This window comes from Triticum dicoccoides, chromosome 1A (genome assembly GCF_002162155.2).
Source record: "Triticum dicoccoides isolate Atlit2015 ecotype Zavitan chromosome 1A, WEW_v2.0, whole genome shotgun sequence".
Taxonomy (NCBI): domain Eukaryota; kingdom Viridiplantae; phylum Streptophyta; class Magnoliopsida; order Poales; family Poaceae; genus Triticum; species Triticum dicoccoides.
Genome location: NC_041380.1, coordinates 39,244,704 through 39,264,546, shown reverse-complemented (window position 1 = coordinate 39,264,546; position 19,843 = coordinate 39,244,704). Strand labels below are relative to the sequence as shown.

At 48.4% G+C, this 19,843-nt stretch overlaps 1 long non-coding RNA gene across 1 annotated transcript; it reads right to left on the bottom strand.

Annotated features, from left to right (window-relative positions):
* Positions 1-5,724: 5,724 nt before the first annotated feature.
* On the bottom strand, positions 5,725-7,814 carry LOC119357197. Its single transcript, XR_005172148.1, has 4 exons — positions 7,468-7,814; positions 6,320-7,215; positions 6,173-6,235; positions 5,725-6,095 (listed from the first exon to the last, which is right to left on the bottom strand). It is a non-coding gene; the product is annotated as an uncharacterized LOC119357197 (long non-coding RNA).
* Positions 7,815-19,843: the final 12,029 nt, after the last annotated feature.

Genomic DNA, 19,843 nt, shown 5'->3' with positions numbered 1-19,843 from the left:
ACAGCATTTTGCTTTGTGCCGCGGCGTATGGGCAAGCACTAGAATACGTGTTGCCGCATCCCGAGGGTAAAACCGTCAGCCGAACCAACAAATTAAAGAACGGAGGATAGAAGCCGTCCGTCGTCCTTGACGCAGACACGGGGCGTCTTAATTTTGATCGCATCGCATTTGACTCTGGCCCACTTGTAGCCTCGCATGGGGTAGCGTGAGATAACTTGCCGTTGCTAGTGCTGCCCATGGGGGCAAAAGGCACAAATTTGACCTTAGATCAAAACTATTTCACAAACTAAACTGTTTTTGAAAGTATTTCATTCGGTTGATCTTTACTGTGCAGCGCCTGACAGTAAGGCGCTGCACTCTACTGTGCAGCGCCTAGCTCTAAGGAGTTGCACTATACTGTGTAGCGCCTAGCTGTAAGGAGTTGCACAGTAGAGTGCAGCGCCTTGTTGTCGGGCGCTACACAAAAGGATCAGCAGTGTGAAATATTGTCAAAAGCAGTTTAGTTTGTGAAATACTTTGGCTTTAAGGTCAAATTTATCAATTTTGCCACCCATGGGCCAAAGTGCTACTCCTACGGTCCTACCTGTGGTCATGGCCGTTTCTATCTATGGCGTCCAGGCTGTGGATGATATGTGACGTTTCGAGGAAGGTAGACCACTAGACCGATCCCGCTTTTGTCTGCAACTCTGTACAATACAGTCTTCTTCGAAGACTTGTGCAGGACGGAAAGAGAAAGAGAGAGGAGAGAGACTAGCCAGTCATTATTTCTCCAGAGAGACGCTTTTAGATGTGAAGAAAAAGTTGTGGAGGATTTGGGTATCGATAGAAGTTTCAGAATGACTGATGGATGGCTGTCCGTGGAAGAGAGGCGATTCTTTGGTGCTGCCTGGTCGACCGGCAACAAGTCAAGTGATCGATCATGGACTGCACGATCAACACAAAAATGTAACTGGCGGTAACATTCAAATGCCACCTCACGGTTTCAAAGTCCAGCTCCCGGTTCACTCTTTCTCCATCAGTCATTCTGTTCCGCTTCCAAGAAGTCCGGGCATTATTTGAGTGCCGAGGAATTCAATGGCGGCACGCATCGCCCGTGGAAAAGGATGTGAAGAATTCCGACTGGTTTGTATGTGTGTAGATGGCATCAGACACGTCAAACATGCAATCACCAGACCAGAACTCCGCGTTGCAATCCATCGACCCTCCGTTCATTTGGATTACAACAACGAGTATCGAGCAGAGGTCAATTAAGTTTCCCTATAATTCCCAGCATTATTGTTTTAAGAAGGTGACATTAGAGCATCTTCAATGCGGATTCTCAAACCGTCTGTAATCATCCGGACAACGTTGTTCGGACTCGTTTTGCCATCCAATACAAACTTGTACCAGCAATGAAAAAAAATCAAAAACAATATTAGAAAAATTCAAAAAAAGAATTACATGGTAGATAATATGGTGCGAGAGGTGTGCTCCAAATTTCAGATCATTTGGACATCTGAGTAGCTCTCGGAAAAAAAAGATAAATTTGGTGTGAGTTAAAAAAATTACTGTTCATGTATTGTTTTGACCCAATTTGTTGTTTTTACTGAGAGCAACTTGCATGTCCAAGTGGTCTGAAATTTGAAGCGCACGTCACGCACCAAATTATCTATCATGCAAAAAAAATTGGATTTTTTGAATTATTTTTGTACTTCAATATTTTTTGACCGGGTGCCGATGAGTCTGGCTCAAAAATGGATATTCGAGCCTAGTCCCCTATAGTTTAGTTGAAATGTTCGAAATATAAATATTGTCGTCCATTGTATATGAAATTTATCCTATTTGCAAGAATTTCATTTGGTTTGTTGAAATCCGTTTTGAAATGTATGTGAGCAGGGTTGTATAGTCGACTCCTACATTTGCGTTCGCGGACTGGTCCCCAAGGGTCCACTGACGGATACGGTGCCTGATTTAAGGGTAAGCATTGGAGATGTCATTATTCATGAGAAAAACATAGTTTAACATTGCCAAATACACACAGCATCGCTCTGATGCAGAAGTCAGGGGTCTTTCCTCCTTAAACACACACACGCGCGCGCGCGCACACACACACACACGCACGCAAGCATTGCGATTGTGCAGCTGCACAGGGGTCTTGAAAGACTTGTGTAAGCCAGAGAGATTGGGTTTCGGTGTTACTCCCTCCGTTCCAAATTACTCGTCGTGGTTTTAGTTCGAAATTTAAACTAAACCCACGAAAACCACGACGAGTAATTTGGAACGGAGGGAGTAGTTTGGAAGTCCATACTGGCTCTTTAGTTGTCCGTCTCTCTCTCTCTCTCAGTCATTCAGAAAGAAAAATTGGTGGAGAATGTGGAAGCTCCCCAACGTGATCTGAGAAGCGACACGCACAACTATCCATAATTGTCCGTAGAAATAGATGGGTGTCGGGAGATCGTGGACAGTTGAGCACAAGTGGTAGCGCCGTTACAAGCCGTGATTAATTAGGTTAATTAATCCATACAAGCCGCAGACTGGGTCGACTCGTGTTGATCGAGCCAGCTTGCATTGCACATGCGCTCGATCGCGAGGTTAAAACAAACAGGCACTTACAAGGAGTATGATTCTGTCAACGTGCGCGCGATCTGTGCATAATCGGCAGATAAGTAAGTGCAACTACAAGTCTATAACGTATGTGTTACGTCCATACGCATGCACGTCCGTACAAACGCCACAGTGAGGTGTGATCGACGTGCTACAGTGATTCTCAGTATGCTGGTCTCTTTCCGGTTTAGGTTTTTTTTTTCTTTCCGGTTTAGGTTCTACAGGCTCCAACGAGAAGGTTCCCGATCTCTCCTTCACTTCATGGTTGACGGCCACTTAGCACCGAGAGAGGAGGAGCCCACGTACTAATTCATACTACCTGTCAGTTATATAGGAGGGTTAGCATTCTAACAGCTGACCTTCGGAGTACTTACCAAGCTGACACGAAGGAGAGGCTGTCCGAACTCTAAATTTGGTGCCAGGCAAAATGTTGTTGCCCAACTTGCCGCTCACATAAATTATTTATCTATTGTGCACGTTAACGAGGACTAGCTACGTCCAAATTTCTGATTAACTTTAAAAGTTACCTTTTTGTATAAGAAATTTACAGTTACTAATTCTAAATTTGCGTGTCTTTGGCCATTTCTCCTAATCTCGTAAGCAATATAACCGGTTATGTACTTGTGTGAATATCCCCACACAAAAAGGAAAACTGGTGTGAAAGCAACATCTGAACACTGAAGCTGTAGCAGTATGCATAATGTGGTTGGCACAACTTGTTGCTCACGTAAATCATTTATTGTGTGCGTTGACAAGGACTTGCAACATCCAAAATTGTCCAACTACTGACATTCAAAATATCAAATTCTCGTAATGGCCATCCAGATTCCCACAGTAGTTGGAGATGTCGTCTTCTACCTTAGGATATAGGTGATCGATTGAGTTGACGTACACATTCCATCTGAATTTCAGCTGATCAATCGCAAACTTATATATTTCCAATGGTAAAATTGCTGTCAGTAAATGCGCGTATCTTTGACCATTTCTCCGTATCCCACAAGCAATACTATATACTTAAACAAGAACAAGTTAAAAAAAATTGGTGATCCACAGGATTAGTTAAGCTAGACAAAGCTTGTCACATCTCCCAGTTGGATTAATAAACTTCGTCTAGCAGCCCATGACCACGTTATTAACAACACTAACTTTAGCCTTTCAAAAAAAACACTAACTTTAGCAGACTTGGTAGAATCATATGGGGATCCGAAAGAAAAGAGCCTCAAGGAACTTTCCCGGAAGCAGCGGCCCAAACATGCATATTCTCATTTCTAAACCGACCACGCCTGATTGGGAACCGCACTAGACTAATATTAACACTCCTGTTACATACTCCCTCAAAAAAAACACTCCTGTTATATACTAAGATTTTAAATGAGAAATTTTCTTATACTCAATCATGTTCCTTTTTTATGAAATGATTTTCAGAAAGGAAGCCGGCCCGGCGAATATTTCTCTTTTACATGGATGGAGTATATGCTCCAATGATGCTCCACTAGTTAATCATGGTTCTTTTTAAATAGAATACAGTAGTAGCACTTATAGATGGCATAGTACAGTGTGGCAAGCGCTGTCAGCAACTCAAATACTGGTATAGATGTCATAGTAGCTGTCCTTGGGCAGGTACGTTGTTTCGTCATGGAGTATATGCTCTAGACATGCTCAGTTAATTAAAAAAATCTCTTGAACATAGCTTTTAGGGCAGAAATGATTTACGTTTGTTACTCAGGAAACCCTTATATTTCCCCGCCGAAAAAACCGGGCGATGACGGCAACGGCGCACCTTCGGCTCGCTTCCGTGCTTGTAGTCATCGCTAGATGGTCTACGAATCTGGATATAATTTTAATTATTTTTTTATTCTCTGTACTGCCATGATTGGATATGAATAGATTGAAACTTTCCGCAAAAGAAAAACCTTATGCTTAATCATGAGTCTTTTCGTAACAAAAAAAAGGAGGCTCCCCCGCCACACACACACGAATATATCTGTTCTACATTATGAAGTATATGCTCTAACGATGCTCCATTAGTTAATCATGTCTCTTTTCACATAGATTAGATTGGTAACATGTTGTTTCATGATGTATTATGGGTATATGCTCTCGTACCTGATGCTCAGCCAGCAAAAATACTATTAGAAAGGATTATTCGCATTTGGCAGCATGAAAGATGCAAACAAACACACGGCACGCATGCTGCAGTGGGGCCGAGGTTGAGTATAACCCAAGGGGGATTGAGTACTGTACGAGACGTCTCCATCATCGGTGCGTTGCTTGCAAACAATCGATCGACGATCGGTGTTTCAAAAGAGATAGGCTAGTCGGTCATTATTGCTTGGCGATGTGAAGAAAACGCTGAGCAAAATTCAGATGTCCAGAGAAGCTTCAAAATGACCCATGGATGTTCGTCCGTGGAAAAGAGACCATTTTTTGCTGCCTGGTCGACCGAGCAAAGTCCAGCCCCGGGGTTCTCAGTCAATTCCGTTTGACTACCAAGACGGCGCTGCTATACACACGACAATCCTGCGCACGACGCATGGACGATCCTACATGGCAGCGCTACAGCCAGCATCCACGCACGAGGCAGTTGAGGACCTTGTTCACCTAAAGTCCAAGCCCAAGCCCTACCCAAACTGCCATAGCCCAAACCCAAACTGAATGGCATAGTCCAAATAAATCTCGTCTCATCCCCTGTCTCTCATGCGCGGCCGACGCGGTGGCCGGCGCAACATCCCGTCCACAGACGGACCTGCACACTGGACTTCTAGCCCTCCGCCACCCCGACGAACGTCCCCTTTCTCTCGCTATTCTCGTCTTCCGTCGCCGTCGTTTGCTGCAACGATTCTGTGACCACGCCGTCGTGGTCTTGGTTGCGCCGCCGCGACCACGCCGTCGTCATTTTGGCTTCATCAAAGTTGTCTGATGGTGTGTACCTAATCTAGTGGCAAGAAATTGACTCGTGTAGATACAAGGACTGGCTGTTCTTATTCTGTACCTGGTGCTGTTCTGTACTCTGTTTGAAACAGATGAGCTGCTTTTGTATCCATAAGCACGTTAAGCTATCTACTTAGAAAGTGTATATATATGCAAAGAATGGCAATACAAAAATTATATCTTCCAGATTTGTTTCAGCTCTCTATTGTAGCTTCACCAAAACTAGTAATAGTTGAATATGAGATTTCAGAACACTTTCAGAATACAGAGCTGTTGTTGAACAAAGAGAATAGAGTTTGCAATAAACAGATGGCTCTCAAAATATGTTTGTCTAGAGTTTAGATTGTGACAAACAACATCCAGCCACAAAATATGCATCTCATACAGAAGGTACTTTCTTTCAATCATTTAACAAAAACTAAATCAGCATCATCACAGAGCTCCGGTTATTTTTTACCAGAATTATCCATATAACCTCACTACAATTTCAAGGCTAAAACTGCAGTTACATTCTGAAGTACTCCAGACTCCTTTCATCCATTCAGGTTAGCAGCGAGCAAGTCCATGGCATCTTTCTTTCCCTTAGAAGTTTAAAGAACCCAATTAGTCATTGACAAATACTTTATGACAAATAGCTGATGGTGTATATGTGTAACACCTGGAGAATATCAATGTAAGACATGATATGAGTTGGTGTAGCAGGTTCATTTGTTTGTAGCTCCTGAAAAAAGTAGCAGTGCTTGAGTGTCTTGTATATATAGTATTGTACAATTTGTATTGTAAGGCAACTGCTCAAACTAAGTACCTGGAACTCATTTGGAAAGAACAAAAAACTTCCAGCCTCATATCCTTCATTTTATACTTGTTTGTTAAGTATGTAGTGTCAAATGTGATGGCATCCCAATAAGACTCATATGCAGCCCTGCTTCTTGCATCTGCCCAAAAGACATTTCTCAGACGTCCATCCTCAGCCACATCCATAACATGGAAAAAGTCTGGATCTTTTGATTGCATACGAAGAAAATATTGATAAACAACATGTGCATCTCCAGCACCAAGTTGCAGCCTTCTTTTCTCTTGCAAATAGTTCCTACATTCCTTTTCACCAACTCAAGATTTCCATATCCGCCAGCTTCCATAACAAGAGAACCAAAATTCTTGTTCATACGGATTCCTGCTTGATCATTCAATTCTAGCCTTCTCTTTGAATGCAAGTCCAACTTCTTGTGGCATCTAAAAAATCTGGATTTGCTTGGACTTATAGGATGATTGTGGTCAAGCGTAAGAGACGTAATACAAAACTTCTCCTCACGGCGGGAGAAATTACTCTTAGCTGGGCATTGCATCCTTGTCGACGGATTAGGCATAAATGAGTTCTTTTCTGAGCATTGAGTCTTTCCTTGTCTGCTACAAGCGAGAGTAAAATAAGTAACCATGTTATCTTCTCCGTATCTAGTTGTCCTTCTCATCACACCAAAGCCCTTCTTTTTGGCATAACCTTTGTAGAACCTGACAGCATCATCCTCACTATCGAACACCATCCCCTTCCTGGATTCCAATGTCCTGATTGGCTTTACTTGTCGTTCATCCGAAGAATCCCCAATCTCCTCGACGATGAAAGCATCTTCATCATCTTCGTCAAGTACTGGTCTATTCTGTTCTGCTACTTCATCCAAATTTAAACCCGGCTCGATTGAGTACCTAAAATTGCCAACAAAAAGATCAGAGATGTGGTATAGTGGGAGGCATATATTTAGTGTGGAACATGTATAGATTGGATTAATCAATGCAATCAGATGTTGTAGTGGGAGGATAATATTAAGTCTGAAACATGTATAGATTGGATCCAATCAATGCAATCAGAGATGTTGTAGTGGGAGAACAATATTATGCGTGGAACATGTATAGATTGGATCCAATCAATGCAAAAAATAAGCCAAGAATTGTACAGACCTCATGTTGTTTGCCCTTCTTATCAACCTTGTGTGTAGTGGCTGCAGATTATCTTGAGCAAGATTGATCTATAAATCAGCAAGAGAGGATCCAGATTTGGGGGAAGGAGGAGGCGTCAAGGTTTTGGAGGTAAGAGGAGAAGACGCCATGGTCATGGAGGGAAGGGGAGAAGGCGTGAAAGGGTTATGGAGGGGGTCAGATCGGGTCTGGGTTTGGGCTGGGTTGGGCTTGACGGTAGCTCTGCCTTTTCTTGAGCGGTTCGTTTCTTGAGCTGACGCTAGCGTGGGGGGAGGTATCGTTCGCAGATCGTGCGAATGTGTCGTGCATGAAGCAATTTCGCTACCAAGATGTCAGGGGGTTATGTGGAGGCCAAGAAAAATAAAAATCAATGGTTGTAGTGTACACATCGCCCGTGGAAAAGGATGTGAAGAATATATTTCCAATGATCTGTACTCGCATGGCTGCGGACAAATCAAACATGCAAATCACCAGACCAGGACCCCACGTCGCAGTCCATCGACCTTCCGTCCATTTGGGTCACGACAACGATGATCAAGCCCAGGTCAACAAAGCCTCCCCATCAATTTTGCTATAGTATTATTTGATCTCTCTCTTGCAACTCAAAAAGGAAAAAAAAACCCCTCTCCACTTATAACGGTTGATGAAGAAACACATTTATGGAATTCAACGACACCCCCTCCCTCCCGCGGCGCTCCTGGGAGCACTCGATGGAACCCTAATCCCGGCGCCCCTCACCTCTTTCGTCTGTCCTCCTCCCCCGCCGCCGCCAGGCGGTGTCGCCGGGCAAAGCCCGGCCGACAAGGGCGGCAGCGGGGCCTTCGTCTCCCCTCCGGGCGAGAACCACAACTTGCGTGGGTCGACCGCACGTCTGGAGGCGTTGGCCTACGACGGGGGCTAGCGGCGCGGCGACGCTGTCCCGGGGTAACGGCAAGGGAGCCTGGTGGCGTCGCGGCGGCGGTTGGGCAGGCATCTGCGGCGGGGTGGCTGCGGCGGGTTCAGATTGATTGCTCGGGCCAGATCGGTCGGTGGCGGGCCGACACTCCTTCGGCCAGATCCGCGAGGATTTGGTCCCTGGTGGCGGCGGAGGTCCTCGTGGGCTCTGCATGGAGTTGGCTTACAGCGCGTGACTGCAACAACGGGGTCGGCCGGTCTGCTCGCGACGACGGCGGGAATTGCTCCGGCGTATGTTCAGATGCGGCTTACTCGGCTGGGTTTCCTCCCTCCTCTACGGATCAGGTGCGGGCTCGACAGGCAGGGGTGGCTCCATGGTGCGATGTTGGTGCGTGCGAGGCCCTACCGGAGGTGGCACGGGACTTCGGGGAGGGGGCAGGGGTGCCCCTTCGTTGCATCGGGCGGTTGCTTTATGTGGCTGCCGGAGCTCCCCTGGCCGAGATCTGGCCGCCGAGGCCACCAACCCTGCCAAGGTGTCCACTATGGGGTGGAAGGCGGGTCTTTTGCCCCTTCCCGGTCGACAGCGTCAGTATATGATTTATCCGTGGACGAGGGTTCGGTCACCATGGCCGTGTGGGCGGCATGGTGGTCGGGGTGTGTCGTTCAATGGAAGGGGTGCGGTAGTTCATACCCCAATTTGGTGACGGTGAGTGTTGGCCAGGGAAAAACCCGATCTGACTTGTCAAGCCGACGGCGGCGGTGTTCTATCGTCGTCCCCTTCTTGAAAGCGTCGTCGCGGTATCTCACTTGCCGTTGTGGTGCTCTGGGGAAACCCTAATCTTTGGATTGGGCGGTGGCGGCGCTCCTGTGTCTTTCCTTTCCTGAAGGCATCGTCTTGGAGCCCATTGTTCGGCATGCACGGCTTCTCCTCATCACGGTGGCTCATCCACGGTTGAGGGCCCCGACGTTTTCATAGTAGTGCTTAGTGTTTCATCCAATGTTTGCTTCAAGTGGTTTGGGGTGGTGTTGTTGTTTTCAGTGTCCTTATAACTAGCCATGAGCGTGTGTTGGTGTGGGGTGTGTGTTTGTATCGACTTGTCCGGTGATGGTTGCTTTATATATAAAGCATGGACAAACATTTTTCTCATTAATAACGGTTGATGTTTCCATTCAAAGGAAAATAAAAGATCTGTATAATTTGAGGCAGGTAGCAACTCCAATTGAAAATGTGCCGATTATTCCAAAGCCAAACCGGTTTGACCCTGCTAAATACACCTGCACCGCAGCTTAAAAGTTGATTAAAAACAGATAGCAGCCGAGGTTCGGTTATATCAAATCTAGCAGGAGCAGGTTCTCCTGTACCCACCCTTCACTGTCACCAACTCACCATCATCGCCTCAGATAAAAAAATGAAAGAAGAAATCATCAAACATGCTAGAAAGCAGCTCATGGCGCCTCCAAGAAACGAAATAAGGGGAAAAAGCGAGCGCCAATGATGATGATAATGTGGCGCATGCGAAAGCTATTCGTCGGAAGAAAATGGAATGCGGGTAGGCGCCTTTCTGTTCACGACGCAGCCGCAGCCGCAGCAGCGCAGCACGCAGCACGCCCCCTTGCACAAGTAGTAGCATTATTACAAGCAATGATAAATTACATCAATTAGAGCAACTTCAACGGGCCGACCCAAACAGACGGCGTTTTTATCTGTTTTTTGTCCCTTTGGGTCGGCCCGGCGGACACAAACATCCGGCGCTGTGTTCGGGTCGGCGCGAGCGTCCAACGCTGGCCCGGCCTATTTTATCGGCGCGCTAAAAAATATTGCAAGCAGTTTGAAAATAAATATACACATTTAATTAAACATAAAATTTGGCCACGAAGGCCGGCGAAAATCCATATTACATTAATAAAAACACTAAAAACAAGACGACGCGCGGCCCTAGGCGTTCTCATTGGCGGCGGCGTCTGCATCAGGACGGGTGAGGTCGATCAACGTCGGCGCAGAGCCGGCCCAGGGGAACGCCGTGTTCCAGATGACGGCGATGTCGGGCTTTGCCGCCGCTGCCTGGGCCTGGCGCGCCTCCTCGTCGGCCTCGCGCTCGAGCATCTGCAGACGCTCGCCCTCCCGGTGCTCCTCAGCCAGCCGAACGCAGCGCCAGTGGTCGAGGTAGGCCGCCTCCTGCTTCAACGTCGCCCCAAGCCAGATCGGCGGAGCGCTGACGCACTCGCGCACTACTCCGATCCAGGAGTAGCGCTCGCGGTAAGCCGGGTCCTCTGGCTCGGTTTTGGGCGGGGACGGCGGGGCCACCGGCGGCACGACCCAGTCACCCGCCGCGGAGAGGGCCATGGCCTCCGCCATGGCAGCCTCGGAAGCCACCTCGTCCGCCTCCCTCCGTCGCTCCTCCTCCTCGCTCTCCTTGATGGCCGCCTGGTAGGTGGCCTCGGCCTCCTGGTCCTTGTCGCGGACGACGAGCGCGGGCGGCGGCAAGCTGTGGTCGACGCTCCGGACACCGCGTCGCCTCGTCTCCTCGTGCTCGAAGGCGAACCATCGAGCCCAGTTGGGCGAGTCGGCGGCGAAGTGCGGGTCGGCGCGCTGCTCCGATGTTAGCAACGCCCGCCGGCGCCACACCTCCTCGGCATGGGCCCTCGCCGTCTGCGGCGCCGCCAGCACTGGGATCCTCTCCGGATCCAAATCCCAGTCATGCGACAGCGTCACGTCCGGGTACGGCAGAGGCACGCGGTGGTGCCAGTGCCACTCGGCCGGGTGCAACGGCACGTTGATGCGCTACCTCTGCCGGGGAGCGCGCGCCGGCGCGGGGAGGGCGGGGAGTGAGGGGGAATGGCGGGCGGGGGCTTTGCCCTTGCGGCTGCTGCCGATGCCAGAGAAGAAACCCATGCTAGCGGTGGCTAGGGTTGTCGCCGGCGTGGGGGCAGGGGTGGCCAGATGGGGACGTGGGATGAGTGGTAAGTGGATGAGGACGGCCCCGTGCATGCCCGGCTTAAAAAAGGACGACCGCCGTCGCTGATGCGTGGGTCCAAGATGGGTGGTCGTCATAAATTATGTTGACTGTGGCGGTTGGGTGGCCTCGAGGTGGGGACGCGGCGGACGGCGAGGAGACGCGCGGCGCGTCCGCTTCGCGTCCGCGCCGACACATTCCAGGCACAATTTTAGGCCGGAAATGAGTCAGCGCGGACGCCGGGCAAAGACGATTTGAGTTTGGATCGGCGCGTTGGGCCGTCACTTTTGTCTGCACCGTTTAAACGGAAGCGGGCGGACGAAATGGGTCGCCCCATTAGAGTTGCTCTTAATCCATTCAGGCCACAAACTAGGTCGGCTCGTGTTGATCGAGCCAGCTTGCATTGCACATTCGCTCGATGGCGTGGTTAAAACAAGGAATGATTACAAGTAGGAGTCATAGTTTTAACTAACCGGCTATAATCTTATTATAGTCTTTGCAGCAGGGTGCCACTAAATGGTCTTATGTATAGGCCTTTTTTGGTCCATAGGATAGGATTATCATAGGAATATGAATTTTGTAGAAAATGAGATGGCATGTATCTCAAATCCTATGAGTAGGAATAGAAAACGAGATTTTATTTGGTTAACACCAAAGAAATTTTTTCATTAAGTCTAGGCTCATTTTTATTTTTTCCTATGAAATATGGAGGATAGGAACCAATCCTATGTAGGAATAGGAATCTATTTCTATGAACCAAAGGGCTCTAAAGGAAAAATCCTATAAGAATCATATCCTCTAAAATTCCTATAAAATTCCTCCAAACCAAAGAAGGTTCGCTATAACCTATTATTTGGCATAGCCTGCTATTTAAAACATAGGAGTATGATAATTCTGTTAACCTGTAATGATAATCCTATCCTCTAAAATTCCTATGAAATTTCTCCAAACCAAAGAAGGTTTGCTATAACCTATTATTTGGCATAGCCTGCTATTTAAAACATAGGAGTACGATGATTCTGTTAACCTGCAATGATAGTTGTCTTGTCTAGCATTTCACATAGTTTTGCCCGGCCAAATCTGCCACCACTCGTTTATCCGCGCATAGTTAAGTGCAACTGTGCACACTGTTCAGTATTACTATTGGGGCCTGTGTGGTATGGCCGTACACGTCATGCACGTCCGTACCAGCTACAGTGCTTTTCTCATTTTGCCGGTCTCTTTCAGCTTGGTTTCCGCGTTGTCGTCGTCGGTGGTGGGCTGGATGACGGAGGAGATCGAGCCGTAGGAGTCGGAGGCGAAGTCCTCCAATGACGGCAACCACGACTCCACTGCAAGGCCGGCACCGCCCGTAGGATGCACCACCAAGGCCGACACCATCGACACCACCCGGAGGGGATGCACCGTCGAGACCGCCGAAATCATCCTCTATTTCACGCTAATTGCTTGTCGGAGTGGAACCATCAAAATGGCAGGGGAAATAGTTTGTGATGGAGGGGATGGAGAGGGAGGCTAACCCTAAATGCCCATAGTACCTTGCTATTCGAGTCACAAAAATGCCCAACCCCACATATTGACTGAAATTTTTCTGGCCAGAGGCCTTTTACAGGATCTCCTAGAGATGCTCTTAGAAATGTCTAGGTTCTACGGCCTCCAACAGGAAGGTTCCCAATCTCTCGTTCACTCATGATTGATGGCCACTTAGCACCTAGAGAGAGAAACCCACCTAATACTAATTATACATGTTAGAGTCTTACAGTTAGTTATAGCAGGGTTAGCACTCCTAACAGCTGATCTTCGGCGTCCGTCCGGTTAGGAAGCTGACGCGAAGGAGAGGTTGGAGGGACAGCATCGAACCAGAGATCGATCGGATCATTCTAACCTCCGGCGTACAGATCGCATGCATCTTTCATCAGCCCGGCCTTTAATCACCAGATTACCCGCACCAAAGATCAAAGCTCTCGCACACAGACCGATCTGTATAGATGTCTCCGTACATCTGTAGAGAACGATACTCGCCGTGCCTATTACTTAGTTACTACACCAGTACACCGTACAAATCAAGTTAGATTCATAGATTCACATTAGTTGTTCCATCTCATTACCGGCCAAGCCTGGGGCTATAGCCCCAGTTGCCCCAGGCCCAATTTCGCCCCTGCCTTTAACTAATTAACTACTGCTCTGATGCACAATGGACGTCACCTTTGTGTTTTCACCCCATTCGCCTCATGCAGTCATACTTGCTCAAGTCACATTTGAGGTGCTTGATCAGGGGCGAACCCACGTATAGCTAGCCGGTGTCACAGGACACCAGGTGCAAATTCCTCGTATCGTTATATGTAGCCGAGATAATGAGCTTGGACACCGGTAAATTTCTGAGCTGGACACCGGCAGGAACGGCCCATCTATCAACTCATCTAGTAATAGCTCATCCGGCAGCTTTGGATTGATTGGATTGCTAGAGCGTGCAGCCTGTTCGGCTGCTTGACTTCACAGCGACGCGGTTGTTTAGAAAAAAGGCTGTCTAAAGAAAGAAAATTTACAGCGACGTGGTGTACGGTCGTCCGCCGTCGCACGCTCAGCAGCCAGTCGCCAATCGCCGGCCGCCAGCCTCTCTTCCTGCCCTCGCCCAGCGCTAAATAATCAAACGAATTAGGTATGGCCACCATTCTCGCTCAATCACATGCATTTATATTAATTTTTACCTAGTTATGTTTATCCAATTTGTATGGCTAGGGTTTTCAAATTAAGGGTATCAGATTTGAGAATCGGGTTGCTGCAATTAATAAAACTCCCCTAATGATTCACATCTATTTGGATTATTTATCGACCAAGCTCGACAACAGTAAGAACGATTGACAAGTAAATGCATAATATGTACTACTACTTGGTTTTGTTTCTTTTGTATGTAATCAAGATACATATCGTTCTATGTTGCCGTTGTTGTTTTTATTGGTTGGAATTCTTATGCTTTATTGTTCAACTTTACAAAATCAAATAGTATTTCAAGAGGAACACTTCATTTTGGCTAAAAAAAATACCGCTGGACATTTTAAGTTGTTGAGTGTGTTAATTTTATGTACATTATTGTTTTTTATCCACCGTGTAGTGTGTACACGTGGACACCGGGACATTTTGGTTTTGGATCCGCCCCTGTGCTTGATCCCTTTTTATCTTCTTACAGTTTAGATCCATTAAATGATAGCGAAATATGAGACAACACACAGTGTGCTAGCTAGTGTTGGACAATCTGGATTGAAGCGGTGGATAGTTGTAGTCATGAAAGTCACCTCGTGGCCGTTGGATCATTGTCAAAACTCACCTGCTCCTGGCTTCTTGCATCATCATGTTTCCTAAACTGACCGGTTCATGGTAAATTAATCTAAAATAATGCCTCCCGTTCATGTTCCACTATCTGTACGGCTGCCTACGGCTCCGTACGATAAAGGCATTAGCTACCTTTTTTGGTTACATCACATCAGTTTCCAAAATTAGTCAGATGTTTCTCCTACAAGCAACTCGACCAGATAGGAACTCTCAGAGGCCATCACGGCAATAATTTGCCAACGCACGCATTTTGCATAGTAGTGCTTCTTCTAGGTACAAAGTGATTGCCACATGCACATGGCCACATTATTACACACTTGAGGTTGAAACCGACTGTGTAGAGAGATGATTTGCAATACAATAATTGTTGTATTGATGGGGTGCTGGTGCACGTATATATATTACAAGGAAAGGCCTCTACCTCAACTATAGAAGACTAGGAGGTGGGCCCCAACTCCAATACACGTGCAATATAAAACACATACTCAACACCCCCCGCAGTCGAAGCGTCGCCGGAGACACAGAGACTGGACCGAAACTCCTCGAAGACGGGAGTAGGCAATCCCTTAGTCATCACATCAGCAAACTGTTGCGACGTCGGCACATGGAGAACTCGAACACGGCCAAGGGCAACCTGCTCGCGCACGAAGTGAATGTCGAGCTCAATATGCTTCGTCCGTCGATGATGCACCGGGTTGGCGGAGAGGTAGACCGCGCTGACGTTATCGCAGTAGACAAGAGTGGCCTTGTGAACATCACAAAGCAACTCTTGGAGCAGCTGACGTATCCAAGAGCACTCGGCCACGGCGTTGGCCACCGCGCGATACTCTGCCTCGGCGCTGGAGCGGGAGACCGTGGGCTGCCGCTTCGAGGACCAAGAGATCAACGAGGGCCCAAGGTAGACGCAGTAGCCTGACGTAGAGCGTCGCGTGTCGGGGCAGCCAACCCAGTCAGCATCCGAGTAGGCCACGAGGTCGGTGGAGGCGGAGGCCGTCAGGGTGAGTCCCAAGGACATGGTGTCGCGTATGTAACGGAGAATACGCTTCACCAGAGTCCAGTGAGAGTCACGCGGGGCGTGCATATGAAGGCACACCTGCTGAACAGCGTACTGCAGGTCGGGGCGAGTCAGCGTCAAGTACTGTAAAGCACCGACAATAGAGCGATAAAAAGCTCCATCGGACGCGAGAGACCCCTCCAGAGCAGAGACCTTCGCCTTCGTGTCGACGGGAGTGGGCGCCGGCTTGCAGTTAAGCATACCGGCACGCTCAAGGAGCTCGTGGGCGTACTTCTGCTGATGCAGAAAGAAACCGTCAGCCTGGCGGATCACCTCGATGCCGAGAAAGTAGTGCAGGAGCCCCAAGTCCTTGAGGGCGAACTCATCACGAAGACGAGCAGTCAGCCGCTGAAGGAGATCGGGGGTGGATGCCATGAGGATGATGTCGTCGACGTAGAGCAGCAGATATGCAGTGGCAGCTCCCTGATGATACACAAAAAGTGAGGCATCGGAGCGAGTGGACCGAAAGCCCAGAGACTGCAGGAAGGCGGCGATACGCTGGTACCAAGCCCGAGGCGCCTGCTTCAACCCGTACAGAGAGCGGGAGAGCAAGCACACGAAATCGGGGTGCTCGGTGTCGACGAAACCAGTAGGCTGCTCACAGAACACCTGCTCGGCGAGATGACCGTGCAAGAAGGCGTTGGAAACGTCCAACTGATGCACAGGCCAGGCGCGCGAGACGGCCAGCTGAAGGACGGCGAGGATCATGCCCGATTTCACAACCGGGGCGAAAATGTCGGTGAAGTCCACGCCCGCGCGCTGCCGAAAACCACGAACCACCCAGCGAGCCTTGTAGCGCTCGAGAGAACCGTCTGGGCGAGTCTTGTGGCGAAACACCCACTTGCCAGAGATGATGTTGGCACGAGGGGGTCGCGGAACAAGCTGCCGCGTGCGGTTGCGCTGTAAGGCATCGAACTCCTCCTGGATCGCGGCTAGCCAGTGGAGGATCCCGAAGGGCAGCACGGACGGAGGTGGGGACGGGTGATGGCGTCGACGTCGAGGCGGTGCACACATACTCGCCAGCGGAGTAGAGCGTACTGGGCCGAAGCACTCCTGCTCGGGCACGGGTAGTCACGCCAAGTGACGGGGCAGCAGGGCCGGCGGGTGCCGCGGCGGAAGGGGGCACGGCGGCGGTGGCACCCAGTGTGGGGACACCCGGTGCGGCGGCAGGGGCCGTGGTGGTGGGGCACCCGGTGCGGTGACGGGGGCCGCGGTGGCGGCGGCAGCAGAGGCCGCGGCGGCGGCGGAGGCCGCGGCAAGATAGAATGGTGGTCCACAGGATTAGTTAAGCTAGATAGAACCTGTCACATCTCCCAGTTGGATTATTAAACTGCTTGTAGCAGTCCATTATCATGTTAATAACACTAGTTTTATCAGACTTCTCGTAGGATCGTATGGGGATCCGAAAGGAAAAAAGCCTCTCCGAACTTTCCCGGAAGCAGCGACCCATGTTGTCATTTCTAAACTGATCACGCATGTTTGGGAACAGCACTAGACTAATCTTAACACTCCTATTATATACTAAGATTTTTAATGAGAAAATTTCTTATACTTCATGATGTTTTTTTATGAAATGATTTCCATAAAGGAAGCCGCCCCATGAATATCTCTTTTACATTGATGGAGTATATGCTCCAGTGATGCTTCATTAGTTCATCACGGTTTCTTTTTAAATAGACTACATTATTATATATAGTACTTATAGATGTCATAGTAGTTGTCCTTCCGCAGGTACTCCAAAGCGACGGTGCCGACTCAAGTGGGTTTCTGATCTCCTCAATAGGGATGGTACATGGAACAATGACCTCCTGCGGCAGCATTTTTATCAGCCAGATATATATAGCATCCTTCAGATCAAGACTTCCAACAGGCTAGAAGCTGACTTCCTTGCGTGGCATCCGGACAAACATGGCTGCTTTTCTGTACGGAGCGCCTATTACCTGGGGCTTCGCGAACGCATGGAGGCGCAGGACTGTGGTGCATCGAGTATTCGGCCGGACGGACGGCGGCCAGTCTGGGACCTAATCTGGAAGAATGGGGCACCAGCTAAAGTACGTGTATTTGCATGGAGTGCTGCTCGTGAGTCCCTAGCTACTCAAGCTACCAAGAACCGCATGCATATGGAGCAAGATCCTACATGTGTACTATGCGGCCATGCGGTGGAGGATGTACATCATGCCCTGGTACAATGCCCCCATGCAGCGGCACTCTGGGCAGCCATGAGAGACTACTGGGACCTCCCGACCATAGAAGACCTGCGTGATGCCGAGCCCGAATGGCTGTTTCGTCTGCTTGACAACCTGTCTGATGTACAGAGGTTGGCTTCCCTGATGATATTGTGGAGGATTTGGTACGCGAGGAATGAGATCACTCATAATAAACCACCGGTTCCGATCGAGGCTTCGCGCAGATTTCTCACGAGCTATATCACATCTTTGCTTGCGATACAGCAGCACCCGGAGGCGGATTTGACAAAAGGAAAGCAGGTGATTGACTTCTCAGGAAGCATGCCGAAGAGCACACATGCAATAACAGTAGCGCCGCGCCGGGAGGTTCCCGATGCAAACCATGCAAAACTTAATATTGATGGCGCTTTTGTTAAGGAAAATGGCACGGCTGGGGCTGGCATGATTTTACGTGATCATGAAGGTGATGTCATCTTTGCCGCGATACGGGTCCTTTTTAACTGTGGAAGCGGCGCTGGATGAAGGACTACAACTTGCTCTCCATTGGACTAACCTGCCGCTGCTTGTTGAAACGGATTGTGGCGAGCTGTTAAAGATGATGCAGTCGAAAGATAAAGACCGGTCGAGGTATGCGTACCGGGTTAATGAGATCAGAAGAGTTCTGGCTCAAGAAAGGAACATTAGTCTAGCTAAGATCAGCAGACACGCAAATTTGGCGAGCCACACCCTAGCTTGTATGGGTCGCTCGCAACAGCGCACGGCATGCTGGCTCCGGAATTCCCCTAGGGAGATAGCTAGCATTGTTGAATCTGAATGTAATCATCATAGTTGATCAGTGAAAAGTTCCTTTCCCGCAAAAAAATAATTAATATAAGATCGTTAAGGTAAGTAAATTAGTGACCTAAATGATCTTATATAAGTTTATAGTGGGAGTATGTTGTTTTATGATGGAGTATAGGACCTGGCCATGCTCAGTTATCCAAAAAATCTCTCTAATGTAGCTTTTACGGCATCTGCTAGAAATGCTCACCAGAAAAATATACTTCCCAGCCCAAAAAAAAACCTTACACTTAGGCCCTGTTTGGTTCATAAGTCTTAGGACTTTTTCTAGTCCCAACTAAAAAGTCTGCAGTACCTAAAAAGTCCCTCCCTGTTTGTTTCCAGAGACTAAAAAGTTCCTAGTCCCTTTCTAGAGGTTATTAAATGACCATGTTACCCCTAGTATATAGAAAAATAACAATCAAACAACGCCATGGGGTGGCAGACAAATGGATGCATGGAGGGGCATTGTTGGAAAAGTCCCAAAAAAGACTCTCCTTGAGAGTCTTCTTCATTTAGTCCCAAATGCCTAGTTTAGTCCCTAAAGTCCCCCCCCCCCCTCCTCCCCCCGTTTGGTAAAAAATTCTCTAAGAGGGACTTTTTCTAGTCCCTGCACAAAAAAGTCCCTGAAAACAAACACCCCCTTAATCATGTGTCTTTCTGTAACAAAAAAAAAATCCAAAAAGGAGGCTGGCCTCCAATATTTCTACTTTACATGATGGAGTGAGTATATGCTCCCGTGATGCTCCATTAGTTAATCATGTTCTATTTTCATGACATAGATTAGCTTAATACTTGTCCGTTGCCAGGTAGTTGTTCCTTTTCGACACAGATTGGCTTAGTATGTTGTTTCATGATGTGTTATGGGTATACATGTTCCCGTACCTGATGCGCTCAGGCAACTAAAATAAAAGGGATTATTCGCATTTAGCACCATGAAAGGTGCAAACGAACACACGGCACGCTTGCATGCATGCACAGTAAGGGCGAGCTTGAGTACTCCACCCAAGCAAGGTTGGGTACTTACGAGACGTCTCCAGCATCGGTGTGTTGCTTGCAAACAATCGATGGGTGTTTCTTTCCCGTCGCCTGGCTCTCACTGCAGATGATGCCTTCACAAAATT